Source organism: Phalangium opilio, unplaced genomic scaffold (genome assembly GCF_054372755.1).
Source record: "Phalangium opilio isolate 3A_F unplaced genomic scaffold, DU_Popi_V2 ptg000087l_1, whole genome shotgun sequence".
Taxonomy (NCBI): domain Eukaryota; kingdom Metazoa; phylum Arthropoda; class Arachnida; order Opiliones; family Phalangiidae; genus Phalangium; species Phalangium opilio.
This window is the reverse complement of record NW_028324192.1, coordinates 1,947,918-1,974,687: the sequence shown is the minus strand read 5'-3', so window position 1 is coordinate 1,974,687 and position 26,770 is coordinate 1,947,918. Positions and strand designations below refer to the sequence as shown.

At 38.3% G+C, this 26,770-nt stretch overlaps 71 pseudogenes; all 71 read left to right on the top strand.

The window, feature by feature from the left end:
- The first annotated feature begins 64 nt into the window (after window positions 1-64).
- Window positions 65-183, top strand: LOC149649983 (5S ribosomal RNA; annotated as a pseudogene).
- Window positions 184-543: 360 nt separating this feature from the next.
- LOC149649982 (5S ribosomal RNA) lies at window positions 544-662 on the top strand (annotated as a pseudogene).
- A 362-nt stretch (window positions 663-1,024) lies between these two features.
- On the top strand, window positions 1,025-1,127 carry LOC149649981 (5S ribosomal RNA; annotated as a pseudogene).
- A 122-nt stretch (window positions 1,128-1,249) lies between these two features.
- Window positions 1,250-1,352, top strand: LOC149649980 (5S ribosomal RNA; annotated as a pseudogene).
- A 362-nt stretch (window positions 1,353-1,714) lies between these two features.
- On the top strand, window positions 1,715-1,833 carry LOC149649979 (5S ribosomal RNA; annotated as a pseudogene).
- A 137-nt stretch (window positions 1,834-1,970) lies between these two features.
- LOC149649978 (5S ribosomal RNA) lies at window positions 1,971-2,073 on the top strand (annotated as a pseudogene).
- Window positions 2,074-2,196: 123 nt separating this feature from the next.
- LOC149649977 (5S ribosomal RNA) lies at window positions 2,197-2,315 on the top strand (annotated as a pseudogene).
- A 137-nt stretch (window positions 2,316-2,452) lies between these two features.
- Window positions 2,453-2,571, top strand: LOC149649976 (5S ribosomal RNA; annotated as a pseudogene).
- Window positions 2,572-2,933: 362 nt separating this feature from the next.
- On the top strand, window positions 2,934-3,052 carry LOC149649975 (5S ribosomal RNA; annotated as a pseudogene).
- A 374-nt stretch (window positions 3,053-3,426) lies between these two features.
- LOC149649974 (5S ribosomal RNA) lies at window positions 3,427-3,545 on the top strand (annotated as a pseudogene).
- A 361-nt stretch (window positions 3,546-3,906) lies between these two features.
- LOC149649973 (5S ribosomal RNA) lies at window positions 3,907-4,025 on the top strand (annotated as a pseudogene).
- Window positions 4,026-4,162: 137 nt separating this feature from the next.
- On the top strand, window positions 4,163-4,281 carry LOC149649972 (5S ribosomal RNA; annotated as a pseudogene).
- Window positions 4,282-4,655: 374 nt separating this feature from the next.
- LOC149649971 (5S ribosomal RNA) lies at window positions 4,656-4,774 on the top strand (annotated as a pseudogene).
- A 361-nt stretch (window positions 4,775-5,135) lies between these two features.
- LOC149649970 (5S ribosomal RNA) lies at window positions 5,136-5,254 on the top strand (annotated as a pseudogene).
- A 137-nt stretch (window positions 5,255-5,391) lies between these two features.
- Window positions 5,392-5,510, top strand: LOC149649969 (5S ribosomal RNA; annotated as a pseudogene).
- A 599-nt stretch (window positions 5,511-6,109) lies between these two features.
- Window positions 6,110-6,228, top strand: LOC149649968 (5S ribosomal RNA; annotated as a pseudogene).
- A 588-nt stretch (window positions 6,229-6,816) lies between these two features.
- Window positions 6,817-6,935, top strand: LOC149649967 (5S ribosomal RNA; annotated as a pseudogene).
- Window positions 6,936-7,298: 363 nt separating this feature from the next.
- Window positions 7,299-7,417, top strand: LOC149649966 (5S ribosomal RNA; annotated as a pseudogene).
- Window positions 7,418-7,554: 137 nt separating this feature from the next.
- Window positions 7,555-7,673, top strand: LOC149649965 (5S ribosomal RNA; annotated as a pseudogene).
- Window positions 7,674-8,036: 363 nt separating this feature from the next.
- LOC149649964 (5S ribosomal RNA) lies at window positions 8,037-8,155 on the top strand (annotated as a pseudogene).
- Window positions 8,156-8,292: 137 nt separating this feature from the next.
- Window positions 8,293-8,411, top strand: LOC149649963 (5S ribosomal RNA; annotated as a pseudogene).
- Window positions 8,412-8,771: 360 nt separating this feature from the next.
- On the top strand, window positions 8,772-8,890 carry LOC149649962 (5S ribosomal RNA; annotated as a pseudogene).
- A 137-nt stretch (window positions 8,891-9,027) lies between these two features.
- On the top strand, window positions 9,028-9,130 carry LOC149649961 (5S ribosomal RNA; annotated as a pseudogene).
- Window positions 9,131-9,253: 123 nt separating this feature from the next.
- LOC149649960 (5S ribosomal RNA) lies at window positions 9,254-9,372 on the top strand (annotated as a pseudogene).
- Window positions 9,373-9,509: 137 nt separating this feature from the next.
- On the top strand, window positions 9,510-9,628 carry LOC149649959 (5S ribosomal RNA; annotated as a pseudogene).
- Window positions 9,629-9,990: 362 nt separating this feature from the next.
- LOC149649958 (5S ribosomal RNA) lies at window positions 9,991-10,109 on the top strand (annotated as a pseudogene).
- Window positions 10,110-10,246: 137 nt separating this feature from the next.
- Window positions 10,247-10,365, top strand: LOC149649957 (5S ribosomal RNA; annotated as a pseudogene).
- Window positions 10,366-10,740: 375 nt separating this feature from the next.
- On the top strand, window positions 10,741-10,859 carry LOC149649956 (5S ribosomal RNA; annotated as a pseudogene).
- Window positions 10,860-11,221: 362 nt separating this feature from the next.
- On the top strand, window positions 11,222-11,340 carry LOC149649955 (5S ribosomal RNA; annotated as a pseudogene).
- Window positions 11,341-11,477: 137 nt separating this feature from the next.
- LOC149649954 (5S ribosomal RNA) lies at window positions 11,478-11,596 on the top strand (annotated as a pseudogene).
- A 360-nt stretch (window positions 11,597-11,956) lies between these two features.
- On the top strand, window positions 11,957-12,075 carry LOC149649953 (5S ribosomal RNA; annotated as a pseudogene).
- A 137-nt stretch (window positions 12,076-12,212) lies between these two features.
- On the top strand, window positions 12,213-12,315 carry LOC149649952 (5S ribosomal RNA; annotated as a pseudogene).
- A 123-nt stretch (window positions 12,316-12,438) lies between these two features.
- On the top strand, window positions 12,439-12,557 carry LOC149649951 (5S ribosomal RNA; annotated as a pseudogene).
- Window positions 12,558-12,694: 137 nt separating this feature from the next.
- Window positions 12,695-12,813, top strand: LOC149649950 (5S ribosomal RNA; annotated as a pseudogene).
- Window positions 12,814-13,175: 362 nt separating this feature from the next.
- LOC149649949 (5S ribosomal RNA) lies at window positions 13,176-13,294 on the top strand (annotated as a pseudogene).
- A 137-nt stretch (window positions 13,295-13,431) lies between these two features.
- Window positions 13,432-13,550, top strand: LOC149649948 (5S ribosomal RNA; annotated as a pseudogene).
- Window positions 13,551-13,925: 375 nt separating this feature from the next.
- Window positions 13,926-14,044, top strand: LOC149649947 (5S ribosomal RNA; annotated as a pseudogene).
- Window positions 14,045-14,405: 361 nt separating this feature from the next.
- On the top strand, window positions 14,406-14,524 carry LOC149649946 (5S ribosomal RNA; annotated as a pseudogene).
- Window positions 14,525-15,112: 588 nt separating this feature from the next.
- Window positions 15,113-15,231, top strand: LOC149649945 (5S ribosomal RNA; annotated as a pseudogene).
- Window positions 15,232-15,590: 359 nt separating this feature from the next.
- Window positions 15,591-15,709, top strand: LOC149649944 (5S ribosomal RNA; annotated as a pseudogene).
- Window positions 15,710-16,071: 362 nt separating this feature from the next.
- Window positions 16,072-16,190, top strand: LOC149649943 (5S ribosomal RNA; annotated as a pseudogene).
- Window positions 16,191-16,327: 137 nt separating this feature from the next.
- LOC149649942 (5S ribosomal RNA) lies at window positions 16,328-16,446 on the top strand (annotated as a pseudogene).
- Window positions 16,447-16,806: 360 nt separating this feature from the next.
- LOC149649941 (5S ribosomal RNA) lies at window positions 16,807-16,925 on the top strand (annotated as a pseudogene).
- Window positions 16,926-17,061: 136 nt separating this feature from the next.
- On the top strand, window positions 17,062-17,180 carry LOC149649940 (5S ribosomal RNA; annotated as a pseudogene).
- A 360-nt stretch (window positions 17,181-17,540) lies between these two features.
- Window positions 17,541-17,659, top strand: LOC149649939 (5S ribosomal RNA; annotated as a pseudogene).
- A 137-nt stretch (window positions 17,660-17,796) lies between these two features.
- On the top strand, window positions 17,797-17,899 carry LOC149649938 (5S ribosomal RNA; annotated as a pseudogene).
- Window positions 17,900-18,021: 122 nt separating this feature from the next.
- LOC149649937 (5S ribosomal RNA) lies at window positions 18,022-18,140 on the top strand (annotated as a pseudogene).
- Window positions 18,141-18,502: 362 nt separating this feature from the next.
- Window positions 18,503-18,621, top strand: LOC149649936 (5S ribosomal RNA; annotated as a pseudogene).
- Window positions 18,622-18,983: 362 nt separating this feature from the next.
- On the top strand, window positions 18,984-19,102 carry LOC149649935 (5S ribosomal RNA; annotated as a pseudogene).
- Window positions 19,103-19,239: 137 nt separating this feature from the next.
- Window positions 19,240-19,358, top strand: LOC149649934 (5S ribosomal RNA; annotated as a pseudogene).
- A 360-nt stretch (window positions 19,359-19,718) lies between these two features.
- LOC149649933 (5S ribosomal RNA) lies at window positions 19,719-19,837 on the top strand (annotated as a pseudogene).
- A 361-nt stretch (window positions 19,838-20,198) lies between these two features.
- LOC149649932 (5S ribosomal RNA) lies at window positions 20,199-20,317 on the top strand (annotated as a pseudogene).
- Window positions 20,318-20,455: 138 nt separating this feature from the next.
- On the top strand, window positions 20,456-20,574 carry LOC149649931 (5S ribosomal RNA; annotated as a pseudogene).
- Window positions 20,575-20,937: 363 nt separating this feature from the next.
- Window positions 20,938-21,056, top strand: LOC149649930 (5S ribosomal RNA; annotated as a pseudogene).
- Window positions 21,057-21,194: 138 nt separating this feature from the next.
- LOC149649929 (5S ribosomal RNA) lies at window positions 21,195-21,313 on the top strand (annotated as a pseudogene).
- A 138-nt stretch (window positions 21,314-21,451) lies between these two features.
- Window positions 21,452-21,570, top strand: LOC149649928 (5S ribosomal RNA; annotated as a pseudogene).
- Window positions 21,571-21,976: 406 nt separating this feature from the next.
- On the top strand, window positions 21,977-22,095 carry LOC149649927 (5S ribosomal RNA; annotated as a pseudogene).
- A 136-nt stretch (window positions 22,096-22,231) lies between these two features.
- On the top strand, window positions 22,232-22,350 carry LOC149649926 (5S ribosomal RNA; annotated as a pseudogene).
- Window positions 22,351-22,488: 138 nt separating this feature from the next.
- On the top strand, window positions 22,489-22,607 carry LOC149649925 (5S ribosomal RNA; annotated as a pseudogene).
- A 182-nt stretch (window positions 22,608-22,789) lies between these two features.
- On the top strand, window positions 22,790-22,892 carry LOC149649924 (5S ribosomal RNA; annotated as a pseudogene).
- A 122-nt stretch (window positions 22,893-23,014) lies between these two features.
- Window positions 23,015-23,133, top strand: LOC149649923 (5S ribosomal RNA; annotated as a pseudogene).
- Window positions 23,134-23,270: 137 nt separating this feature from the next.
- Window positions 23,271-23,389, top strand: LOC149649922 (5S ribosomal RNA; annotated as a pseudogene).
- A 122-nt stretch (window positions 23,390-23,511) lies between these two features.
- LOC149649921 (5S ribosomal RNA) lies at window positions 23,512-23,630 on the top strand (annotated as a pseudogene).
- A 138-nt stretch (window positions 23,631-23,768) lies between these two features.
- Window positions 23,769-23,887, top strand: LOC149649920 (5S ribosomal RNA; annotated as a pseudogene).
- A 138-nt stretch (window positions 23,888-24,025) lies between these two features.
- Window positions 24,026-24,144, top strand: LOC149649919 (5S ribosomal RNA; annotated as a pseudogene).
- Window positions 24,145-24,550: 406 nt separating this feature from the next.
- Window positions 24,551-24,669, top strand: LOC149649918 (5S ribosomal RNA; annotated as a pseudogene).
- A 137-nt stretch (window positions 24,670-24,806) lies between these two features.
- Window positions 24,807-24,925, top strand: LOC149649917 (5S ribosomal RNA; annotated as a pseudogene).
- A 138-nt stretch (window positions 24,926-25,063) lies between these two features.
- Window positions 25,064-25,182, top strand: LOC149649916 (5S ribosomal RNA; annotated as a pseudogene).
- A 182-nt stretch (window positions 25,183-25,364) lies between these two features.
- LOC149649915 (5S ribosomal RNA) lies at window positions 25,365-25,467 on the top strand (annotated as a pseudogene).
- A 122-nt stretch (window positions 25,468-25,589) lies between these two features.
- LOC149649914 (5S ribosomal RNA) lies at window positions 25,590-25,708 on the top strand (annotated as a pseudogene).
- Window positions 25,709-26,069: 361 nt separating this feature from the next.
- LOC149649913 (5S ribosomal RNA) lies at window positions 26,070-26,188 on the top strand (annotated as a pseudogene).
- Window positions 26,189-26,770: the final 582 nt, after the last annotated feature.

Below are 26,770 nucleotides of genomic sequence, written 5' to 3'. Positions count from 1 at the left end.
TCTTTTTGTTATTGTTTTAAAATGATGAAAGTTAATTAAATTCAAATTATTAACTAGCACTCTCGGCAACGGCCATATCACGCTGAATACACCGGTTCTCGTCCGATAACCGAAGTTAAGCAGCGTCGAGCGCAGTGACTACTTGGGAGGGAGACCACTTAGGAACACTGCGTGCCGTTGGCTTTTTCACTTTTTTTCCCCATTTAAATTTTAATAGATATGAAAAAAGCAAACATGTTTTCTTTTTGTTATTGTTTTAAAATGATGAAGGTTAATTTGTCTCACTTAGTTTAAATTCCAATTATTATCTAGCACTCTCGGCAACGGCCATATCACGCTGAGAACACCGGTTCTCGTGCGATCGCTGACGTTAGCAGCGTCGAGCGCAGTCAGTACTTGGGAATACTCTGTGCCGTTTGCTTTTTCACTTTTGTTTCCTCTTTCAAATTCCACCAGGTATGAAAAAAGCAAACAAATCTTCTTTTAGTTATTGTTTTATAAAGATGAAAGTTAATTAAATTCAAATTATTAACTAGCACTCTCGGCAACGGCCATATCACGCTGAATACACCGGTTCTCGTCCGATAACCGAAGTTAAGCAGCGTCGAGCGCAGTCACTACTTGGGAGGGAGACCACTTAGGAACACTGCGTGCCGTTGGCTTTTTCACTTTTTTTTCCTCTTTTAAATTTTAATAGATATGAAAAAAGCAAACATGTTTTCTTTTTGTTATTGTTTTAAAATGAAGAAGGTTAATTTGTCTCACTTAATTTAAATTCGAATTATTAACTAGCCCTCTCGACAACGGCCATATCACGCTGAGAACACAGGTTCTCGTCCGATCGCCGACGTTAGCAGCGTCGAGCGCAGTCAGTACTTGGGAATACTGCGTGCCGTTGGCTTTTTCACTTTTGTTTCCTCTTTTAAATTCCACCCGATATGAAAAAAGCAAACATATCTTCTTTTTTGTTATTGTTTTATAAAGATGAAAGTTAATTAAATTTAAATTATTAACTAGCACTCTCGGCAACGGCCATATCACGCTGAAAAGACCGGTTCACGTCCGATCACCGAAGTTAAGCAGCGTCGAGCGCATAGAGTACTTGGGAATACTGCGTGCCGTTGGCTTTTTCACTTTTGTTTCCTCTTTCAAATTCCACCAGATATGAAAAAACAAACATATCTTCTTTTTTGTTATTGTTTTATAAAGATGAAAGTTAATTAAATTTAAATTATTAACTAGCACTCTCGGCAACGGCCATATCACGCTGAATACAACGGTTCTCGTCCGATCACCGAAGTTAAGCAGCGTCGAGCGCATAGAGTACTTGGGAATACTGCGTGCCGTTGGCTTTTTCACTTTTGTTTCCTCTTTTAAATTCCACCAGATATGAAAAAAGCAAACATATCTTCTTTTTGTTATTGTTTTATAAAGATGAAGGTTAATTTGTCTCACTTAATTTAAATTCGAATTATTATCTAGCACTCTCGGCAACGGCCATATCACGCTGAGAACACCGGTTCTCGTCCGATCGCCGACGTTAGCAGCGTCGAGCGCAGTCAGTACTTGGGAATACTGCGTGCCGTTTGCTTTTTTCACTTTAGTTTCCTCTTTCAAATTCCACCAGGTATGAAAAAAGCAAACAAATCTTCTTTTAGTTATTGTTTTATAAAGATGAAAGTTAATTAAATTCAAATTATTAACTAGCACTCTCGGCAACGGCCATATCACGCTGAATACACCGGTTCTCGTCAGATAACCGAAGTTAAGCAGAGTCGAGCGCAGTCACTACTTGGAAGGGAGACCACTTAGGAACACTGCGTGCCGTTGGCTTTTTCACTTTTTTTTCCTCTTTTAAATTTTAATAGATATGAAAAAAGCAAACACGTTTTCTTTTTGTTATTGTTTTAAAATGATGAGGGTTAATTTGTCTCACTTAATTTAAATTCGAATTATTAACTAGGACTCTCGGCAACGGCCATATCACGCTGAAAACACCGGTTCACGTCCGATCACCGAAGTAAAGCAGCGTCGAGTGCAGTCAGTACTTGGGAATACTGCGTGCCGTTTGCTTTTTTCACTTTAGTTTCCTCTTTCAAATTCCACCAGATATGAAAAAAGCAAACAAATCTTCTTTTAGTTATTGTTTTATAAAGATGAAAGTTAATTAAATTCAAATTATTAACTAGCACTCTCGGCAACGGCCATATCACGCTGAATACACCGGTTCTCGTCAGATAACCGAAGTTAAGCAGCGTCGAGCGCAGTCACTACTTGGGAGGGAGACCACTTGGGAACACTGCGTGCCGTTGGCTTTTTCACTTTTTTTTCCTCTTTTAAATTTTAATAGATATGAAAAAAGCAAACATGTTTTCTTTTTGTTATTGTTTTAAAATGATGAAGGTTAATTTGTCTCACTTAATTTAAATTCGAATTATTAACTAGCACTCTCGGCAACGGCCATATCACGCTGAACACACCGGTTCTCGTCCGATAACCGAAGTTAAGCAGCGTCCAGCGCAGTCAGTACTTGGGAGGGCGACCACTTAGGAACACTGCGTGCCGTTAGCTTTTTCACTTTTTTTTTCTCTTTTAAATTCCAATAGATATGAAAAAAGCAAACATATTTTCTTTTTGTTATTGTTTGAAAAAGATGAAGGTTAATTTGTCTCACTTAATTTAAATTCGAATTATTATCTAGCACTCTCGGCAACGGCCATATCACGCTGAGAACACCGGTTCTCGTCCGATCGCCGACGTTAGCAGCGTCGAGCGCAGTCAGTACTTGGGAATACTGCGTGCCGTTTGCTTTTTTCACTTTAGTTTCCTCTTTCAAATTCCACCAGGTATGAAAAAAGCAAACAAATCTTCTTTTAGTTATTGTTTTATAAAGATGAAAGTTAATTAAATTCAAATTATTAACTAGCACCCTCGGCAACGGCCATATCACGCTGAACACACCGGTTCTCGTCCGATAACCGAAGTTAAGCAGCGTCGAGCGCAGTCAGTACTTGGGAGGGCGACCACTTAGGAACACTGCGTGCCGTTAGCTTTTTCACTTTTTTTTCTCTTTTAAATTCCAATAGATATGAAAAAAGCAAACATATTTTCTTTTTGTTATTGTTTGAAAAAGATGAAGGTTAATTTGTCTCACTTAATTTAAATTCGAATTATTATCTAGCACTCTCGGCAACGGCCATATCACGCTGAGAACACCGGTTCTCGTCCGATCGCCGACGTTAGCAGCGTCGAGCGCAGTCAGTACTTGGGAATACTGCGTGCCGTTTGCTTTTTCACTTTTTTTCCTCTTTTAAATTCCAATAGATATGAAAAAAGCAAACATATTTTCTTTTTGTTATTGTTTTAAAATGATGAAGGTTAATTTGTCTCACTTAATTTAAATTCGAATTATTAACTAACACACTCGGCAACGGCCATATCACGCTGAACACACCGGTTCTCGTCCGATAACCGAAGTTAAGCAGCGTCGAGCGCAGTCAGTACTTGGGAGGGCGACCACTTAGGAACACTGCGTGCCGTTAGCTTTTTCACTTTTTTTTTCTCTTTTAAATTCCAATAGATATGAAAAAAGCAAACATATTTTCTTTTTGTTATTGTTTGAAAAAGATGAAGGTTAATTTGTCTCACTTAATTTAAATTCGAATTATTATCTAGCACTCTCGGCAACGGCCATATCACGCTGAGAACACCGGTTCTCGTCCGATCGCCGACGTTAGCAGCGTCGAGCGCAGTCAGTACTTGGGAATACTGCGTGCCGTTTGCTTTTTTCACTTTAGTTTCCTCTTTCAAATTCCACCAGGTATGAAAAAGCAAACAAATCTTCTTTTAGTTATTGTTTTATAAAGATGAAAGTTAATTAAATTCAAATTATTAACTAGCACTCTCGGCAACGGCCATATCACGCTGAATACACCGGTTCTCGCCAGATAACCGAAGTTAAGCAGCGTCGAGCGCAGTCACTACTTGGGAGGGAGACCACTTAGGAACACTGCGTGCCGTTGGCTTTTTCACTTTTTTTTCCTATTTTAAATTTTAATAGATATGAAAAAAGCAAACATGTTTTCTTTTTGTTATTGTTTTAAAATGATGAAGGTTAATTTGTCTCACTTAACTTAAATTCGAATTATTAACTAGCACTCTCGGCAACGGCCATATCACGCTGAACACACCGGTTCTCGTCCGATAACCGAAGTTAAGCAGCGTCGAGCGCAGTCAGTACTTGGGAGGGCGACCACTTAGGAACACTGCGTGCCGTTAGCTTTTTCACTTTTTTTTCTCTTTTAAATTCCAATAGATATGAAAAAAGCAAACATATTTTCTTTTTGTTATTGTTTGAAAAAGATGAAGGTTAATTTGTCTCACTTAATTTAAATTCGAATTATTATCTAGCACTCTCGGCAACGGCCATATCACGCTGAGAACACCGGTTCTCGTCCGATCGCCGACGTTAGCAGCGTCGAGCGCAGTCAGTACTTGGGAATACTGCGTGCCGTTTGCTTTTTCACTTTTTTTCCTCTTTTAAATTCCAATAGATATGAAAAAAGCAAACATATTTTCTTTTTGTTATTGTTTTAAAATGATGAAGGTTAATTTGTCTCACTTAATTTAAATTCGAATTATTAACTAACACACTCGGCAACGGCCATATCACGCTGAACACACCGGTTCTCGTCCGATAACCGAAGTTAAGCAGCGTCGAGCGCAGTCAGTACTTGGGAGGGCGACCACTTAGGAACACTGCGTGCCGTTAGCTTTTTCACTTTTTTTTTCTCTTTTAAATTCCAATAGATATGAAAAAAGCAAACATATTTTCTTTTTGTTATTGTTTGAAAAAGATGAAGGTTAATTTGTCTCACTTAATTTAAATTCGAATTATTATCTAGCACTATCGGCAACGGCCATATCACGCTGAGAACACCAGTTCTCGTCCGATCGCCGACGTTAGCAGCGTCGAGCGCAGTCAGTACTTGGGAATACTGCGTGCCGTTTGCTTTTTTCACTTTAGTTTCCTCTTTCAAATTCCACCAGGTATGAAAAAGCAAACAAATCTTCTTTTAGTTATTGTTTTATAAAGATGAAAGTTAATTAAATTCAAATTATTAACTAGCACTCTCGGCAACGGCCATATCACGCTGAATACACCGGTTCTCGCCAGATAACCGAAGTTAAGCAGCGTCGAGCGCAGTCACTACTTGGGAGGGAGACCACTTAGGAACACTGCGTGCCGTTGGCTTTTTCACTTTTTTTTCCTATTTTAAATTTTAATAGATATGAAAAAAGCAAACATGTTTTCTTTTTGTTATTGTTTTAAAATGATGAAGGTTAATTTGTCTCACTTAACTTAAATTCGAATTATTAACTAGCACTCTCGGCAACGGCCATATCACGCTGAACACACCGGTTCTCGTCCGATAACCGAAGTTAAGCAGCGTCGAGCGCAGTCAGTACTTGGGAGGGCGACCACTTAGGAACACTGCGTGCCGTTAGCTTTTTCACTTTTTTTTCTCTTTTAAATTCCAATAGATATGAAAAAAGCAAACATATTTTCTTTTTGTTATTGTTTGAAAAAGATGAAGGTTAATTTGTCTCACTTAATTTAAATTCGAATTATTATCTAGCACTCTCGGCAACGGCCATATCACGCTGAGAACACCGGTTCTCGTCCGATCGCCGACGTTAGCAGCGTCGAGCGCAGTCAGTACTTGGGAATACTGCGTGCCGTTTGCTTTTTCACTTTTTTTCCTCTTTTAAATTCCAATAGATATGAAAAAAGCAAACATATTTTCTTTTTGTTATTGTTTGAAAAAGATGAAGGTTAATTTGTCTCACTTAATTTAAATTCGAATTATTATCTAGCACTCTCGGCAACGGCCATATCACGCTGAGAACACCGGTTCTCGTCCGATCGCCGACGTTAGCAGCGTCGAGCGCAGTCAGTACTTGGGAATACTGCGTGCCGTTTGCTTTTTTCACTTTAGTTTCCTCTTTCAAATTCCACCAGATATGAAAAAAGCAAACAAATCTTCTTTTAGTTATTGTTTTATAAAGATGAAAGTTAATTAAATTCAAATTATTAACTAGCACTCTCGGCAACGGCCATATCACGCTGAATACACCGGTTCTCGTCAGATAACCGAAGTTAAGCAGCGTCGAGCGCAGTCACTACTTGGAAGGGAGACCACTTAGGAACACTGCGTGCCGTTGGCTTTTTCACTTTTTTTTCCTCTTTTAAATTTTAATAGATATGAAAAAAGCAAACACGTTTTCTTTTTGTTATTGTTTTAAAATGATGAAGGTTAATTTGTCTCACTTAATTTAAATTCGAATTATTAACTAGGACTCTCGGCAACGGCCATATCACGCTGAAAACACCGGTTCACGTCCGATCACCGAAGTAAAGCAGCGTCGAGCGCATACAGTACTTGGGAATACTGCGAGCCGTTTGCTTTTTTCACTTTTGTTTCCTCTTTCAAATTCCACCAGATATGAAAAAAGCAAACAAATCTTCTTTTAGTTATTGTTTTATAAAGATGAAAGTTAATTAAATTCAAATTATTAACTAGCACTCTCGGCAACGGCCATATCACGCTGAGAACACCGGTTCTCGTCCGATCGCCGACGTTAGCAGCGTCGAGCGCAGTCAGTACTTGGGAATACTGCGTGCCGTTTGCTTTTTTCACTTTTGTTTCCTCTTTCAAATTCCACCAGATATGAAAAAAGCAAACAAATCTTCTTTTAGTTATTGTTTTATAAAGATGAAAGTTAATTAAATTCAAATTATTAACTAGCACTCTCGGCAACGGCCATATCACGCTGAATACACCGGTTCTCGACAGATAACCGAAGTTAAGCAGCGTCGAGCGCAATCACTACTTGGGAGGGAGACCACTTAGGAACACTGCGTGCCGTTGGCTTTTTCACTTTTTTTTCCTCTTTTAAATTTTAATAGATATGAAAAAAGCAAACACGTTTTCTTTTTGTTATTGTTTTAAAATGATGAAGGTTAATTTGTCTCACTTAATTTAAATTCGAATTATTAACTAGGACTCTCGGCAACGGCCATATCACGCTGAAAACACCGGTTCACGTCCGATCACCGAAGTAAAGCAGCGTCGAGCGCATACAGTACTTGGGAATACTGCGTGCCGTTTGCTTTTTTCACTTTTGTTTCCTCTTTCAAATTCCACCAGATATGAAAAAAGCAAACAAATCTTCTTTTAGTTATTGTTTTATAAAGATGAAAGTTAATTAAATTCAAATTATTAACTAGCACTCTCGGCAACGGCCATATCACGCTGAATACACCGGTTCTCGACAGATAACCGAAGTTAAGCAGCGTCGAGCGCAATCACTACTTGGGAGGGAGACCACTTAGGAACACTGCGTGCCGTTGGCTTTTTCACTTTTTTTTCCTCTTTTAAATTTTAATAGATATGAAAAAAGCAAACATGTTTTCTTTTTGTTATTGTTTTAAAATCATGAAGGTTAATTTGTCTCACTTAATTTAAATTCAAATTATTAACTAGCACTCTCGGCAACGGCCATATCACGCTGAATACACCGGTTCTCGTCAGATAACCGAAGTTAAGCAGCGTCGAGCGCAGTCACTACTTGGAAGGGAGACCACTTAGGAACACTGCGTGCCGTTGGCTTTTTCACTTTTTTTTCCTCTTTTAAATTTTAATAGATATGAAAAAAGCAAACACGTTTTCTTTTTGTTATTGTTTTAAAATGATGAAGGTTAATTTGTCTCACTTAATTTAAATTCGAATTATTAACTAGGACTCTCGGCAACGGCCATATCACGCTGAAAACACCGGTTCACGTCCGATCACCGAAGTAAAGCAGCGTCGAGCGCATACAGTACTTGGGAATACTGCGTGCCGTTTGCATTTTTCACTTTTGTTTCCTCTTTCAAATTCCACCAGATATGAAAAAAGCAAACAAATCTTCTTTTAGTTATTGTTTTATAAAGATGAAAGTTAATTAAATTCAAATTATTAACTAGCACTCTCGGCAACGGCCATATCACGCTGAATACACCGGTTCTCGACAGATAACCGAAGTTAAGCAGCGTCGAGCGCAATCACTACTTGGGAGGGAGACGACTTAGGAACACTGCGTGCCGTTGGCTTTTTCACTTTTTTTTCCTCTTTTAAATTTTAATAGATATGAAAAAAGCAAACATGTTTTCTTTTTGTTATTGTTTTAAAATCATGAAGGTTAATTTGTCTCACTTAATTTAAATTCGAATTATTAACTAGCACTCTCGGCAACGGCCATATCACGCTGAACACACCGGTTCTCGTCCGATAACCGAAGTTAAGCAGCGTCGAGCACAGTCAGTACTTGGGAGGGCGACCACTTAGGAACACTGCGTGCCGTTAGCTTTTTCACTTTTTTTTTCTCTTTTAAATTCCAATAGATATGAAAAAAGCAAACATATTTTCTTTTTGTTATTGTTTGAAAAAGATGAAGGTTAATTTGTCTCACTTAATTTAAATTCGAATTATTATCTAGCACTCTCGGCAACGGCCATATCACGCTGAGAACACCGGTTCTCGTCCGATCGCCGACGTTAGCAGCGTCGAGCGCAGTCAGTACTTGGGAATACTGCGTGCCGTTTGCTTTTTCACTTTTGTTTCCTCTTTCAAATTCCACCAGATATGAAAAAAGCAAACATATCTTCTTTTTGTTATTGTTTTATAAAGATGAAAGTTAATTAAATTCAATTATTAACTAGCACTCTCGGCAACGGCCATATCACGCTGAATACACCGATTCTCGTCCGATAACCGAAGTTAAGCAGCGTCGAGCGCAGTCATTGCTTGGGAGGGAGACCACTTAGGAACACTGCGTGCCGTTGGCTTTTTCACTTTTTTTTCCTCTTTTAAATTTTAATAGATATGAAAAAAGCAAACACGTTTTCTTTTTGTTATTGTTTTAAAATGATGAAGGTTAATTTGTCTCACTTAATTTAAATTCGAACTATTAACTAGGACTCTCGGCAACGGCCATATCACGCTGAAAACACCGGTTCACGTCCGATCACCGAAGTAAAGCAGCGTCGAGTGCAGTCAGTACTTGGGAATACTGCGTGCCGTTTGCTTTTTTCACTTTAGTTTCCTCTTTCAAATTCCACCAGATATGAAAAAAGCAAACAAATCTTCTTTTAGTTATTGTTTTATAAAGATGAAAGTTAATTAAATTCAAATTATTAACTAGCACTCTCGGCAACGGCCATATCACGCTGAATACACCGGTTCTCGTCAGATAACCGAAGTTAAGCAGCGTCGAGCGCAGTCACTACTTGGGAGGGAGACCACTTAGGAACACTGCGTGCCGTTGGCTTTTTCACTTTTTTTTCCTCTTTTAAATTTTAATAGATATGAAAAAAGCAAACATGTTTTCTTTTTGTTATTGTTTTAAAATGATGAAGGTTAATTTGTCTCACTTAATTTAAATTCGAATTATTAACTAGCACTCTCGGCAACGGCCATATCACGCTGAACACACCGGTTCTCGTCCGATAACCGAAGTTAAGCAGCGTCCAGCGCAGTCAGTACTTGGGAGGGCGACCACTTAGGAACACTGCGTGCCGTTAGCTTTTTCACTTTTTTTTTCTCTTTTAAATTCCAATAGATATGAAAAAAGCAAACATATTTTCTTTTTGTTATTGTTTGAAAAAGATGAAGGTTAATTTGTCTCACTTAATTTAAATTCGAATTATTATCTAGCACTCTCGGCAACGGCCATATCACGCTGAGAACACCGGTTCTCGTCCGATCGCCGACGTTAGCAGCGTCGAGCGCAGTCAGTACTTGGGAATACTGCGTGCCGTTTGCTTTTTTCACTTTAGTTTCCTCTTTTAAATTCCACCAGGTATGAAAAAAGCAAACAAATCTTCTTTTAGTTATTGTTTTATAAAGATGAAAGTTAATTAAATTCAAATTATTAACTAGCACTCTCGGCAACGGCCATATCACGCTGAATACACCGGTTCTCGTCAGATAACCGAAGTTAAGCAGCGTCGAGCGCAGTCACTACTTGGGAGGGAGACCACTTAGGAACACTGCGTGCCATTGGCTTTTTCACTTTTTTTTCCTCTTTTAAATTTTAATAGATGTGAAAAAAGCAAACATGTTTTCTTTTTGTTATTGTTTTAAAATGATGAAGGTTAATTTGTCTCACTTAATTTAAATTTGAATTATTAACTAGCACTCCCGGCAACGGCCATATCACGCTGAATACACCGGTTCTCGTCAGATAACCGAAGTTAAGCAGCGTCGAGCGCAGTCAGTACATGGGAGGGAGACCACTTAGGAACACTGCGTGCCGTTGGCTTTTTCACTTTTTTTTCCTCTTTTAAATTCCAATAGATATGAAAAAAGCAATCATATTTTCTTTTTGTTATTGTTTGAAAAAGATGAAGGTTAATTTGTCTCACTTAATTTAAATTCGAATTATTATCTAGCACTCTCGGCAACGGCCATATCACGCTGAGAACACCGGTTCTCGTCCGATCGCCGACGTTAGCAGCGTCGAGCGCAGTCAGTACTTGGGAATACTGCGTGCCGTTTGCTTTTTCACTTTTTTTCCTCTTTTAAATTCCAATAGATATGAAAAAAGCAAACATATTTTCTTTTTGTTATTGTTTTAAAATGATGAAGGTTAATTTGTCTCACTTAATTTAAATTCGAATTATTAACTAACACACTCGGCAACGGCCATATCACGCTGAACACACCGGTTCTCGTCCGATAACCGAAGTTAAGCAGCGTCGAGCGCAGTCAGTACTTGGGAGGGCGACCACTTAGGAACACTGCGTGCCGTTAGCTTTTTCACTTTTTTTTTCTCTTTTAAATTCCAATAGATATGAAAAAAGCAAACATATTTTCTTTTTGTTATTGTTTGAAAAAGATGAAGGTTAATTTGTCTCACTTAATTTAAATTCGAATTATTATCTAGCACTCTCGGCAACGGCCATATCACGCTGAGAACACCGGTTCTCGTCCGATCGCCGACGTTAGCAGCGTCGAGCGCAGTCAGTACTTGGGAATACTGCGTGCCGTTTGCTTTTTTCACTTTAGTTTCCTCTTTCAAATTCCACCAGGTATGAAAAAAGCAAACAAATCTTCTTTTAGTTATTGTTTTATAAAGATGAAAGTTAATTAAATTCAAATTATTAACTAGCACTCTCGGCAACGGCCATATCACGCTGAATACACCGGTTCTCGACAGATAACCGAAGTTAAGCAGCGTCGAGCGCAATCACTACTTGGGAGGGAGACCACTTAGGAACACTGCGTGCCGTTGGCTTTTTCACTTTTTTTTCCTCTTTTAAATTTTAATAGATATGAAAAAAGCAAACATGTTTTCTTTTTGTTATTGTTTTAAAATCATGAAGGTTAATTTGTCTCACTTAATTTAAATTCGAATTATTAACTAGCACTCTCGGCAACGGCCATATCACGCTGAACACACCGGTTCTCGTCCGATAACCGAAGTTAAGCAGCGTCGAGCACAGTCAGTACTTGGGAGGGCGACCACTTAGGAACACTGCGTGCCGTTAGCTTTTTCACTTTTTTTTTCTCTTTTAAATTCCAATAGATATGAAAAAAGCAAACATATTTTCTTTTTGTTATTGTTTGAAAAAGATGAAGGTTAATTTGTCTCACTTAATTTAAATTCGAATTATTATCTAGCACTCTCGGCAACGGCCATATCACGCTGAGAACACCGGTTCTCGTCCGATCGCCGACGTTAGCAGCGTCGAGCGCAGTCAGTACTTGGGAATACTGCGTGCCGTTTGCTTTTTCACTTTTGTTTCCTCTTTCAAATTCCACCAGATATGAAAAAAGCAAACATATCTTCTTTTTGTTATTGTTTTATAAAGATGAAAGTTAATTAAATTCAATTATTAACTAGCACTCTCGGCAACGGCCATATCACGCTGAATACACCGATTCTCGTCCGATAACCGAAGTTAAGCAGCGTCGAGCGCAGTCATTGCTTGGGAGGGAGACCACTTAGGAACACTGCGTGCCGTTGGCTTTTTCACTTTTTTTTCCTCTTTTAAATTTTAATAGATATGAAAAAAGCAAACACGTTTTCTTTTTGTTATTGTTTTAAAATGATGAAGGTTAATTTGTCTCACTTAATTTAAATTCGAATTATTAACTAGGACTCTCGGCAACGGCCATATCACGCTGAAAACACCGGTTCACGTCCGATCACCGAAGTAAAGCAGCGTCGAGTGCAGTCAGTACTTGGGAATACTGCGTGCCGTTTGCTTTTTTCACTTTAGTTTCCTCTTTCAAATTCCACCAGATATGAAAAAAGCAAACAAATCTTCTTTTAGTTATTGTTTTATAAAGATGAAAGTTAATTAAATTCAAATTATTAACTAGCACTCTCGGCAACGGCCATATCACGCTGAATACACCGGTTCTCGTCAGATAACCGAAGTTAAGCAGCGTCGAGCGCAGTCACTACTTGGGAGGGAGACCACTTAGGAACACTGCGTGCCGTTGGCTTTTTCACTTTTTTTTCCTCTTTTAAATTTTAATAGATATGAAAAAAGCAAACATGTTTTCTTTTTGTTATTGTTTTAAAATGATGAAGGTTAATTTGTCTCACTTAATTTAAATTCGAATTATTAACAAGCACTCTCGGCAACGGCCATATCACGCTGAACACACCGGTTCTCGTCCGATAACCGAAGTTAAGCAGCGTCCAGCGCAGTCAGTACTTGGGAGGGCGACCACTTAGGAACACTGCGTGCCGTTAGCTTTTTCACTTTTTTTTTCTCTTTTAAATTCCAATAGATATGAAAAAAGCAAACATATTTTCTTTTTGTTATTGTTTGAAAAAGATGAAGGTTAATTTGTCTCACTTAATTTAAATTCGAATTATTATCTAGCACTCTCGGCAACGGCCATATCACGCTGAGAACACCGGTTCTCGTCCGATCGCCGACGTTAGCAGCGTCGAGCGCAGTCAGTACTTGGGAATACTGCGTGCCGTTTGCTTTTTTCACTTTAGTTTCCTCTTTCAAATTCCACCAGGTATGAAAAAAGCAAACAAATCTTCTTTTAGTTATTGTTTTATAAAGATGAAAGTTAATTAAATTCAAATTATTAACTAGCACTCTCGGCAACGGCCATATCACGCTGAATACACCGGTTCTCGTCAGATAACCGAAGTTAAGCAGCGTCGAGCGCAGTCACTACTTGGGAGGGAGACCACTTAGGAACACTGCGTGCCATTGGCTTTTTCACTTTTTTTTCCTCTTTTAAATTTTAATAGATGTGAAAAAAGCAAACATGTTTTCTTTTTGTTATTGTTTTAAAATGATGAAGGTTAATTTGTCTCACTTAATTTAAATTTGAATTATTAACTAGCACTCCCGGCAACGGCCATATCACGCTGAACACACCGGTTCTCGTCCGATAACCGAAGTTAAGCAGCGTCGAGCGCAGTCAGTACATGGGAGGGCGACCACTTAGGAACACTGCGTGCCGTTAGCTTTTTCACTTTTTTTTTCTCTTTTAAATTCCAATAGATATGAAAAAAGCAATCATATTTTCTTTTTGTTATTGTTTGAAAAAGATGAAGGTTAATTTGTCTCACTTAATTTAAATTCGAATTATTATCTAGCACTCTCGGCAACGGCCATATCACGCTGAGAACACCGGTTCTCGTCCGATCGCCGACGTTAGCAGCGTCGAGCGCAGTCAGTACTTGGGAATACTGCGTGCCGTTTGCTTTTTCACTTTTTTTCCTCTTTTAAATTCCAATAGATATGAAAAAAGCAAACATATTTTCTTTTTGTTATTGTTTTAAAATGATGAAGGTTAATTTGTCTCACTTAATTTAAATTCGAATTATTAACTAACACACTCGGCAACGGCCATATCACGCTGAACACACCGGTTCTCGTCCGATAACCGAAGTTAAGCAGCGTCGAGCGCAGTCAGTACTTGGGAGGGCGACCACTTAGGAACACTGTGTGCCGTTTGCTTTTTCACTTTTTTTCCTCTTTTAAATTCCAATAGATATGAAAAAAGCAAACATATTTTCTTTTTGTTATTGTTTGAAAAAGATGAAGGTTAATTTGTCTCACTTAATTTAAATTCGAATTATTATCTAGCACTCTCGGCAACGGCCATATCACGCTGAGAACACCGGTTCTCGTCCGATCGCCGACGTTAGCAGCGTCGAGCGCAGTCAGTACTTGGGAATACTGCGTGCCGTTTGCTTTTTTCACTTTAGTTTCCTCTTTCAAATTCCACCAGATATGAAAAAAGCAAACAAATCTTCTTTTAGTTATTGTTTTATAAAGATGAAAGTTAATTAAATTCAAATTATTAACTAGCACTCTCGGCAACGGCCATATCACGCTGAATACACCGGTTCTCGTCAGATAACCGAAGTTAAGCAGCGTCGAGCGCAGTCACTACTTGGAAGGGAGACCACTTAGGAACACTGCGTGCCGTTGGCTTTTTCACTTTTTTTTCCTCTTTTAAATTTTAATAGATATGAAAAAAGCAAACACGTTTTCTTTTTGTTATTGTTTTAAAATGATGAAGGTTAATTTGTCTCACTTAATTTAAATTCGAATTATTAACTAGGACTCTCGGCAACGGCCATATCACGCTGAAAACACCGGTTCACGTCCGATCACCGAAGTAAAGCAGCGTCGAGCGCATACAGTACTTGGGAATACTGCGTGCCGTTTGCATTTTTCACTTTTGTTTCCTCTTTCAAATTCCACCAGATATGAAAAAAGCAAACAAATCTTCTTTTAGTTATTGTTTTATAAAGATGAAAGTTAATTAAATTCAAATTATTAACTAGCACTCTCGGCAACGGCCATATCACGCTGAGAACACCGGTTCTCGTCCGATCGCCGACGTTAGCAGCGTCGAGCGCAGTCAGTACTTGGGAATACTGCGTGCCGTTTGCATTTTTCACTTTTGTTTCCTCTTTCAAATTCCACCAGATATGAAAAAAGCAAACAAATCTTCTTTTAGTTATTGTTTTATAAAGATGAAAGTTAATTAAATTCAAATTATTAACTAGCACTCTCGGCAACGGCCACATCACGCTGAATACACCGATTCTCGTCCGATAACCGAAGTTAAGCAGCGTCGAGCGCAGTCATTACTTGGGAGGGAGACCACTTAGGAACACTGCGTGCCGTTGGCTTTTTCACTTTTTTTCCTCTTTTAAATTTTAATAGATATGTAAAAAGCAACAGGTTTTCTTTTTGTTATTGTTTTAAAATGATGAAGGTTAATTTGTCTCACTTAATTTAAATTCGAATTATTAGCTAGCACTCTCGGCAACGGCCATATCACGCTGAAAACACCGGATCCCGTCCGATCACCGAAGTTAAGCAGCGTCGAGCGCATACAGTACTTGGGAATACTGCGTGCCGTTTGTTTTTTCACTTTTGATTCCTCTTTTAAATTCCACCAGATATGAAAAAAGCAAACATATCTTCTTTTTGTTATTGTTTTATAAAGATGAAGGTTAATTAAATTCAAATATTAATTTGCACTCTCGGCAACGGCCATATCACGCTAAATACACCGGTTCTCGTCCGATAACCGAAGTTAAGCAGCGTCGAGCGCAGTCAGTACTTGGGAGGGCGACCACTTAGGAACACTGCTTGCCGTTAGCTTTTTCACTTTTTTTTCCTCTTTTAAATTCCAATAGATATGAAAAAAGCAAACATATTTTCTTTTTGTTATTGTTTGAAAAAGATGAAGGTTAATTTGTCTCACTTAATTTAAATTCGAATTATTATCTAGCACTCTCGGCAACGGCCATATCACGCTGAGAACACCGGATCTCGTCCGATCGCCGACGTTAGCAGCGTCGAGCGCAGTCAGTACTTGGGAATACTGCGTGCCGTTTGCTTTTTTCACTTTTGTTTCCTCTTTCAAATTCCACCAGATATGAAAAAAGCAAACAAATCTTCTTTTAGTTATTGTTTTATAAAGAAGAAAGTTAATTAAATTCAAATTATTAACTAGCACTCTCGGCAACGGCCATATCACGCTGAATACACCGGTTCTCGTCAGATAACCGAAGTTAAGCAGCGTCGAGCGCAGTCACTACTTGGGAGGGAGACCACTTAGGAACACTGCGTGCCGTTGGCTTTTTCACTTTTTTTTCCTCTTTTAAATTTTAATAGATATGAAAAAAGCAAACATGTTTTCTTTTTGTTATTGTTTTAAAATGATGAAGGTTAATTTGTCTCACTTAATTTAAATTCGAATTATTAACTAGCACTCTCGGCAACGGCCATATCACGCTGAATACACCGGTTCTCGTCCGATAACCGAAGTTAAGCAGCGTCGAGCGCAGTCAGTACTTGGGAGGGCGACCACTTAGGAACACTGCGTGCCGTTAGCTTTTTCACTTTTTTTTTCTCTTTTAAATTCCAATAGATATGAAAAAAGCAAACATATTTTCATTTTGTTATTGTTTGAAAAAGATGAAGGTTAATTTGTCTCACTTAATTTAAATTCGAATTATTATCTAGCACTCTCGGCAACGGCCATATCACGCTGAGAACACCGGTTCTCGTCCGATCGCCGACGTTAGCAGCGTCGAGCGCAGTCAGTACTTGGGAATACTGCGTGCCGTTTGCTTTTTCACTTTTGTTTCCTCTTTCAAATTCCACCAGATATGAAAAAAGCAAACATATCTTCTTTTTGTTATTGTTTTATAAAGATGAAAGTTAATTAAATTCAATTATTAACTAGCACTCTCGGCAACGGCCATATCACGCTGAATACAGCGATTCTCGTCCGATAACCGAAGTTAAGCAGCGTCGAGCGCAGTCATTGCTTGGGAGGGAGACCACTTAGGAACACTGCGTGCCGTTGGCTTTTTCACTTTTTTTCCTCTTTTAAATTTTAATAGATATGAAAAAAGCAAACACGTTTTCTTTTTGTTATTGTTTTAAAATGATGAAGGTTAATTTGTCTCACTTAATTTAAATTCGAATTATTAACTAGCACTCTCGGCAACGGCCATATCACGCTGAATACACCGGTTCTCGTTCGATAACCGAAGTTAAGCAGCGTCGAGCGCAGTCATTACTTGGGAGGGAGAACACTTAGGAACACTGCGTGCCGTTGGCGTTTTCACTTTTTTTCCTCTTTTAAATTTTAATAGATATGTAAAAAGCAAACAGGTTTTCTTTTTGTTATTGTTTTAAAATGATGAAGGTTAATTTGTCTCACTTAGTTTAAATCCGAATTATTAAATAGCACTCTCGGCAACGGCCATATCACGCTGAGAACACCGGTTCTCGTCCGATCGCCGACGTTAGCAGCGTCGAGCGCAGTCAGTACTTGGGAATACTGCGTGCCGTTTGCTTTTTCACTTTTGTTTCCTCTTTCAAATTCCACCAGATATGAAAAAAGCAAACATATCTTCTTTTTGTTATTGTTTTATAAAGATGAAAGTTAATTAAATTCAAATTATTAACTAGCACTCTCGGCAACGGCCATATCACGCTGAATACACCGATTCTCGTCCGATAACCGAAGTTAAGCAGCGTCGAGCGCGGTCATTACTTGGGAGGGAGACCACTTAGGAACACTGCGTGCCGATGGCTTTTTCACTTTTTTTTCCTCTTTTAAATTTTAATAGATATGTAAAAAGCAAACAGGTTTTCTTTTTGTTATTGTTTTAAAATGATGAAGGTCAATTTGTCTCACTTAATTTAAGTTCGAATTATTAACTAGCACTCTCGGCAACGGCCATATCACGCTGAAAACACCGGTTCACGTCCGATCACCGAAGTTAAGCAGCGTCGAGCGCATACAGTACTTGGGAATACTGCGTGCCGTTGGCGTTTTCACTTTTGTTTCCTCTTTCAAATTCCACCAGATATGAAAAAAGCAAACTTATCTTCTTTTTGTTATTGTTTTACAAAGAAGAAAGTTAATTAAATTCAAATTATTAATTAGCATTCTCGGCAACGGCCATATCACGCTGAATACACCGGTTCTCGTCCGATAACCGAAGTTAAGCAGCGTCGAGCGCAGTCATTACTTGGGAGGGAGACCACTTAGGAACACTGCGTGCCGTTGGCTTTTTCACTTTTTTTTCCTCTTTTAAATTTTAATAGATATGTAAAAAGCAAACAGGTTTTCTTTTTGTTATTGTTTTAAAATGATGAAGGTTAATTTGTCTCACTTAATTTAAATCCGAATTATTAACTAGCACTCTCAGCAACGGCCATATCACGCTGAAAACACCTGTTCACGTCCGATCACCGAAGTTAAGCAGCGTCGAGCGCATACAGTACTTGGGAATACTGCGTGCCGTTGGCTTTTCACTTTTGTTTCCTCTTTCAAATTCCACCAGATATGAAAAAAGCAAACATATCTTCTTTTTTGTTATTGTTTTATAGTGATGAAAGTTAATTAAATTCAAATTATTAACTAGCACTTTCGGCAACGGCCATATCACGCTGAATACACCGTTTCTCGTTCGATAACCGAAGCTAAGCAGCGTCGAGCGCAGTCACTACTTGGGAGGGAGACCACTTAGGAACACTGCGTGCCGTTGGCTTTTTCACTTTTCTTTTCTCTTTTAAATTCCAATAGATATGAAAAAAGCAAACATATTTTCTTTTTGTTATTGTTTGAAAAAGATGAAGGTTAATTTGTCTCACTTAATTTAAATTCGAATTATTATCTAGCACTCTCGGCAACGGCCATATCACGCTGAGAACACCGGATCTCGTCCGATCGCCGACGTTAGCAGCGTCGAGCGCAGTCAGTACTTGGGAATACTGCGTGCCGTTTGCTTTTTTCACTTTTGTTCCCTCTTTCAAATTCCACCAGATATAAAAAAAGCATACAAATCTTCTTTTAGTTATTGTTTTATAAAGATGAAAGTTAATTAAGTTCAAATTATTAACTAGCACTCTCGGCAACGGCCATATCACGCTGAATACACCGGTTCTCGTCAGATAACCGAAGTTAAGCAGCGTCGAGCGCAGTCACTACTTGGGAGGGAGACCACTTAGGAACACTGCGTGCCGTTGGCTTTTTCACTTTTTTTTCCTCTTTTAAATTTTAATAGATATGAAAAAAGCAAACATGTTTTCTTTTTGTTATTGTTTTAAAATGATGAAGGTTAATTTGTCTCACTTAATTTAAATTCGAATTATTAACTAGCACTCTCGGCAACGGCCATATCACGCTGAATACACCGGTTCTCGTCCGATAACCGAAGTTAAGCAGCGTCGAGCACAGTCAGTACTTGGGAGGGCGACCACTTAGGAACACTGCGTGCCGTTAGCTTTTTCACTTTTTTTTTCTCTTTTAAATTCCAATAGATATGAAAAAAGCAAACATATTTTCTTTTTGTTATTGTTTGAAAAAGATGAAGGTTAATTTGTCTCACTTAATTTAAATTCGAATTATTATCTAGCACTCTCGGCAACGGCCATATCACGCTGAGAACACCGGTTCTCGTCCGATCGCCGACGTTAGCAGCGTCGAGCGCAGTCAGTACTTGGGAATACTGCGTGCCGTTTGCTTTTTCACTTTTGTTTCCTCTTTCAAATTCCACCAGATATGAAAAAAGCAAACATATCTTCTTTTTGTTATTGTTTTATAAAGATGAAAGTTAATTAAATTCAATTATTAACTAGCACTCTCGGCAACGGCCATATCACGCTGAATACACCGATTCTCGTCCGATAACCAAAGTTAAGCAGCGTCGAGCGCAGTCATTACTTGGGAGGGAGACCACTTAGGAACACTGCGTGCCGTTGTCTTTTTCACTTTTTTTCATCTTTTAAATTTAAATAGATATGAAAAAAGCAAACACGTTTTCTTTTTGTTAATGTTTTAAAATGATGAAGGTTAATGTGTCTCACTTAATTTAAATTCGAATTATTAACTAGCACTCTCGGCAACGGCCATATCACGCTGAAATGACCGGTTCACGTCCGATCACCGAAGTTAAGCAGCGTCGAGCGCATAGAGTACTTGGGAATACTGCGTGCCGTTGGCTTTTTCACTTTTGTTTCCTCTTTCAAATTCCACCAGATATGAAAAAAGCAAACATATCTTCTTTTTGTTATTGTTTTATAAAGATGAAGGTTAATTAAATTCAAATTATTAACTAGCTCTCTCGGCAACGGCCATATCACGCTGAATACACCGGTTCTCGTCCGATAACCGAAGTTAAGCAGCGTCGAGCGCAGTCAGTACTTGGGAGGGCGACCACTTAGGAACACTGCGTGCCGTTAACTTTTTCACTTTTTTTTCCTCTTTTAAATTCCAATAGATATGAAAAAAGCAAACATATTTTCTTTTTTGTTATTGTTTGAAAAAGATGAAGGTAAATTTGTCTCACTTAATTTAAATTCGAATTATTATCTAGCACTCTTGGCAACGGCCATATCACGCTGAATACACCGGTTCTCGTCCGATAACCGAAGTTAAGCAGCGTCGAGCGCAGTCATTACTTGGGAGGGAGACCACTTAGGAACACTGCGTGCCGTTGGCTTTTTCACTTTTTTTTCCTCTTTTAAATTTTAATAGATATGAAAAAAGCAAATATATTTTCTTTTTTGTTATTGTTTGAAAAAGATGAAGGTTAATTTGTCTCACTTAATTTAAATTCGAATTATTAACTAGCACTCTCGGCAACGGCCATATCACGCTGAAAACACCGGTTCACGTCCGATCACCGAAGTAAAGCAGCGTCGAGCGCATACAGTACTTGGGAATACTGCGTGCCGTTTGCTTTTTCACTTTTGTTTCCTCTTTTAAATTCCACCAGATATGAAAAAAGCAAACATATCTTCTTTTTGTTATTGTTTTATAAAGATGAAGGTTAATTAAATTCAAATTATTAACTAGCTCTCTCGGCAACGGCCATATCACGCTGAATACACCGGTTCTCGTCCGATAACCGAAGTTAAGCAGCGTCGAGCGCAGTCAGTACTTGGGAGGGCGACCACTTAGGAACACTGCGTGCCGTTAACTTTTTCACTTTTTTTTCCTCTTTTAAATTCCAATAGATATGAAAAAAGCAAACATATTTTCTTTTTTGTTATTGTTTGAAAAAGATGAAGGTAAATTTGTCTCACTTAATTTAAATTCGAATTATTATCTAGCACTCTCGGCAACGGCCATATCACGCTGAATACACCGGTTCTCGTCCGATAACCGAAGTTAAGCAGCGTCGAGCGCAGTCAGTACTTGGGAGGGAGACCACTTAGGAACACTGCGTGCCGTTAACTTTTTCACTTTTTTTTCCTCTTTTAAATTCCAATAGATATGAAAAAAGCAAACATATTTTCTTTTTTGTTATTGTTTGAAAAAGATGAAGGTAAATTTGTCTCACTTAATTTAAATTCGAATTATTATCTAGCACTCTCGGCATCGGCCATATCACGCTGAATACACCGGTTCTCGTCCGATAACCGAAGTTAAGCAGCGTCGAGCGCAGTCATTACTTGGGAGGGAGACCACTTAGGAACACTGCGTGCCGTTGGCTTTTTCACTTTTTTTTCCTCTTTTAAATTTTAATAGATATGAAAAAAGCAAATATATTTTCTTTTTTGTTATTGTTTGAAAAAGATGAAGGTTAATTTGTCTCACTTAATTTAAATTCGAATTAAATGATGAAGGTTAATTTGTCTCACTTAATTTAAATCCGAATTATTAAATAGCACTCTCGGCAACGGCCATATCACGCTGAGAACACCGGTTCTCGTCCGATCTTCGACGTTAGCAGCGTCGAGCGCAGTCAGTACTTGGGAATACTGCGTGCCGTTTGCTTTTTCACTTTTGTTTCCTCTTTCAAATTCCACCAGATATGAAAAAAGCAAACATATCTTCTTTTTGTTATTGTTTTATAAAGATGAAGGTTAATTAAATTCAAATTATTAACTAGCTCTCTCGGCAACGGCCATATCACGCTGAATACACCGGTTCTCGTCCGATAACCGAAGTTAAGCAGCGTCGAGCGCAGTCAGTACTTGGGAGGGCGACCACTTAGGAACACTGCGTGCCGTTAACTTTTTCACTTTTTTTCCTCTTTTAAATTCCAATAGATATGAAAAAAGCAAACATATTTTCTTTTTTGTTATTGTTTGAAAAAGATAAGGTAAATTTGTCTCACTTAATTTAAATTCGAATTATTATCTAGCACTCTCGGCAACGGCCATATCACGCTGAATACACCGGTTCTCGTCCGATAACCGAAGTTAAGCAGCGTCGAGCGCAGTCAGTACTTGGGAGGGAGACCACTTAGGAACACTGCGTGCCGTTAACTTTTTCACTTTTTTTTCCTCTTTTAAATTCCAATAGATATGAAAAAAGCAAACATATTTTCTTTTTTGTTATTGTTTGAAAAAGATGAAGGTAAATTTGTCTCACTTAATTTAAATTCGAATTATTATCTAGCACTCTCGGCAACGGCCATATCACGCTGAATACACCGGTTCTCGTCCGATAACCGAAGTTAAGCAGCGTCGAGCGCAGTCATTACTTGGGAGGGAGACCACTTAGGAACACTGCGTGCCGTTGGCTTTTTCACTTTTTTTTCCTCTTTTAAATTTTAATAGATATGAAAAAAGCAAATATATTTTCTTTTTTGTTATTGTTTGAAAAAGATGAAGGTTAATTTGTCTCACTTAATTTAAATTCGAATTAAATGATGAAGGTTAATTTGTCTCACTTAATTTAAATCCGAATTATTAACTAGCACTCTCGGCAACGGCCATATCACGCTGAAAACACCTGTTCACGTCCGATCACCGAAGTTAAGCAGCGTCGAGCGCATACAGTACTTGGGAATACTGCGTGCCGTTGGCTTTTCACTTTTGTTTCCTCTTTCAAATTCCACCAGATATGAAAAAAGCAAACATATCTTCTTTTTTGTTATTGTTTTATAGTGATGAAAGTTAATTAAATTCAAATTATTAACTAGCACTCTCGGCAACGGCCATATCACGCTGAATACACCGTTTCTCGTTCGATAACCGAAGTTAAGCAGCGTCGAGCGCAGTCACTACTTGGGAGGGAGACCACTTAGGAACACTGCGTGCCGTTGGCTTTTTCACTTATTTTTCCTCTTTTAAATTTTAATAGATATGAAAAAAGCAAACATGTTTTCTTTTTGTTATTGTTTTAAAATGATGAAGGTTAATTTGTCTCACTTAATTTAAATTCGAATTATTAACTAGCACTCTCGGTAACGGCCATATCACGCTGAATACACCGGTTCTCGTCCGATAACCGAAGTTAAGCAGCGTCGAGCGCAGTCAGTACTTGGGAGGGCGACCACTTAGGAACACTGCGTGCCGTTGGCTTTTTCACTTTTGTTTCCTCTTTTAAATTCCACCAGATATGAAAAAAGCAAACATATCTTCTTTTTGTTATTGTTTTATAAAGATGAAGGTTAATTAAATTCAAATTATTAACTAGCTCTCTCGGCAACGGCCATATCACGCTGAATACACCGGTTCTCGTCCGATAACCGAAGTTAAGCAGCGTCGAGCGCAGTCAGTACTTGGGAGGGCGACCACTTAGGAACACTGCGTGCCGTTAACTTTTTCACTTTTTTTTCCTCTTTTAAATTCCAATAGATATGAAAAAAGCAAACATATTTTCTTTTTTGTTATTGTTTGAAAAAGATGAAGGTAAATTTGTCTCACTTAATTTAAATTCGAATTATTATCTAGCACTCTCGGCAACGGCCATATCACGCTGAATACACCGGTTCTCGTCCGATAACCGAAGTTAAGCAGCGTCGAGCGCAGTCAGTACTTGGGAGGGAGACCACTTAGGAACACTGCGTGCCGTTAACTTTTTCACTTTTTTTTCCTCTTTTAAATTCCAATAGATATGAAAAAAGCAAACATATTTTCTTTTTTGTTATTGTTTGAAAAAGATGAAGGTAAATTTGTCTCACTTAATTTAAATTCGAATTATTATCTAGCACTCTCGGCATCGGCCATATCACGCTGAATACACCGGTTCTCGTCCGATAACCGAAGTTAAGCAGCGTCGAGCGCAGTCATTACTTGGGAGGGAGACCACTTAGGAACACTGCGTGCCGTTGGCTTTTTCACTTTTTTTTCCTCTTTTAAATTTTAATAGATATGAAAAAAGCAAATATATTTTCTTTTTTGTTATTGTTTGAAAAAGATGAAGGTTAATTTGTCTCACTTAATTTAAATTCGAATTAAATGATGAAGGTTAATTTGTCTCACTTAATTTAAATCCGAATTATTAAATAGCACTCTCGGCAACGGCCATATCACGCTGAGAACACCGGTTCTCGTCCGATCTTCGACGATAGCAGCGTCGAGCGCAGTCAGTACTTGGGAATACTGCGTGCCGTTTGCTTTTTCACTTTTGTTTCCTCTTTCAAATTCCACCAGATATGAAAAAAGCAAACATATCTTCTTTTTGTTATTGTTTTATAAAGATGAAGGTTAATTAAATTCAAATTATAAACTAGCTCTCTCGGCAACGGCCATATCACGCTGAATACACCGGTTCTCGTCCGATAACCGAAGTTAAGCAGCGTCGAGCGCAGTCAGTACTTGGGAGGGCGACCACTTAGGAACACTGCGTGCCGTTAACTTTTTCACTTTTTTTTCCTCTTTTAAATTCCAATAGATATGAAAAAAGCAAACATATTTTCTTTTTTGTTATTGTTTGAAAAAGATAAGGTAAATTTGTCTCACTTAATTTAAATTCGAATTATTATCTAGCACTCTCGGCAACGGCCATATCACGCTGAATACACCGGCTCTCGTCCGATAACCGAAGTTAAGCAGCGTCGAGCGCAGTCAGTACTTGGGAGGGAGACCACTTAGGAACACTGCGTGCCGTTAACTTTTTCACTTTTTTTTCCTCTTTTAAATTCCAATAGATATGAAAAAAGCAAACATATTTTCTTTTTTGTTATTGTTTGAAAAAGATGAAGGTAAATTTGTCTCACTTAATTTAAATTCGAATTATTATCTAGCACTCTCGGCAACGGCCATATCACGCTGAATACACCGGTTCTCGTCCGATAACCGAAGTTAAGCAGCGTCGAGCGCAGTCATTACTTGGGAGGGAGACCACTTAGGAACACTGCGTGCCGTTGCCTTTTTCACTTTTTTTTCCTCTTTTAAATTTTAATAGATATGAAAAAAGCAAATATATTTTCTTTTTTGTTATTGTTTGAAAAAGATGAAGGTTAATTTGTCTCACTTAATTTAAATTCGAATTAAATGATGAAGGTTAATTTGTCTCACTTAATTTAAATCCGAATTATTAACTAGCACTCTCGGCAACGGCCATATCACGCTGAAAACACCTGTTCACGTCCGATCACCGAAGTTAAGCAGCGTCGAGCGCATACAGTACTTGGGAATACTGCGTGCCGTTGGCTTTTCACTTTTGTTTCCTCTTTCAAATTCCACCAGATATGAAAAAAGCAAACATATCTTCTTTTTTGTTATTGTTTTATAGTGATGAAAGTTAATTAAATTCAAATTATTAACTAGCACTCTCGGCAACGGCCATATCACGCTGAATACACCGTTTCTCGTTCGATAACCGAAGTTAAGCAGCGTCGAGCGCAGTCAGTACTTGGGAGGGCGACCACTTAGGAACACTGCGTGCCGTTGGCTTTTTCACTTTTTTTTCCTCTTTTAAATTCCAATAGATATGAAAAAAGCAAACATATTTTCTTTTTGTTATTGTTTGAAAAATATGAAGGTTAATTTGTCTCACTTAATTTAAATTCGAATTATTATCTAGCACTCTCGGCAACGGCCATATCACGCTGAGAACACCGGTTCTCGTCCGATCGCCGACGTTAGCAGCGTCGAGCGCTGTCAGTACTTGGGAATACTGCGTGCCGTTTGCTTTTTCACTTTTGTTTCCTCTTTCAAATTCCACCAGATATGAAAAAAGCAAACATATCTTCTTTTTGTTATTGTTTTATAAAGATGAAAGTTAATTAAGTTCAAATTATTAACTAGCACTCTCGGCAACGGCCATATCACGCTGAATACACCGATTCCCGTCCGATAACCGAAGTTAAGCAGCGTCGAGCGCAGTCACTACTTGGGAGAGAGACCACTTAGGAACACTGCGTGCCGTTGGCTTTTTCACTTTTTTTTCCTCTTTTAAATTTTAATAGATATGAAAAAAGCAAACATGTTTTCTTTTTGTTATAGTTTTAAAATGATGAAGGTTAATTTGTCTCACTTAATTTAAATTCGAATTATTAACTAGCACTCTCGGCAACGGCCATATCACGCTGAAAACACCGGTTCACGTCCGATCACCGAAGTTAAGCAATACGTGAACAAACAAACCCCTCCATAGAAAATGCCTTAGACTATACTTTGCAGGCTCGTAACTCTGTTTTTACTGGAGATACGGCGATGTCCTTTGAGTATGTTATAGTCCAATTTGTCCCCCATCTAATCATACTAAAAACAATGAGCTACGACAAACAGGGGCCGAGTAATTAAGCTAAACGTAAACAAACAACCCGTCCATAGGAAATGCATTAGACTATACTTTGTAGGCCCATAACTCTGTGTCTACTAGAGATACGGGGATGTCCTTAGGATATGTTATAGTCCAAAGTGTCCCTCATCTAACCATACTAAAAACATTGAGCTACGACAAACAGGGGCCGAGATATTAAGCAAAATGTTCGTCAACTTTGGTATCGTCTC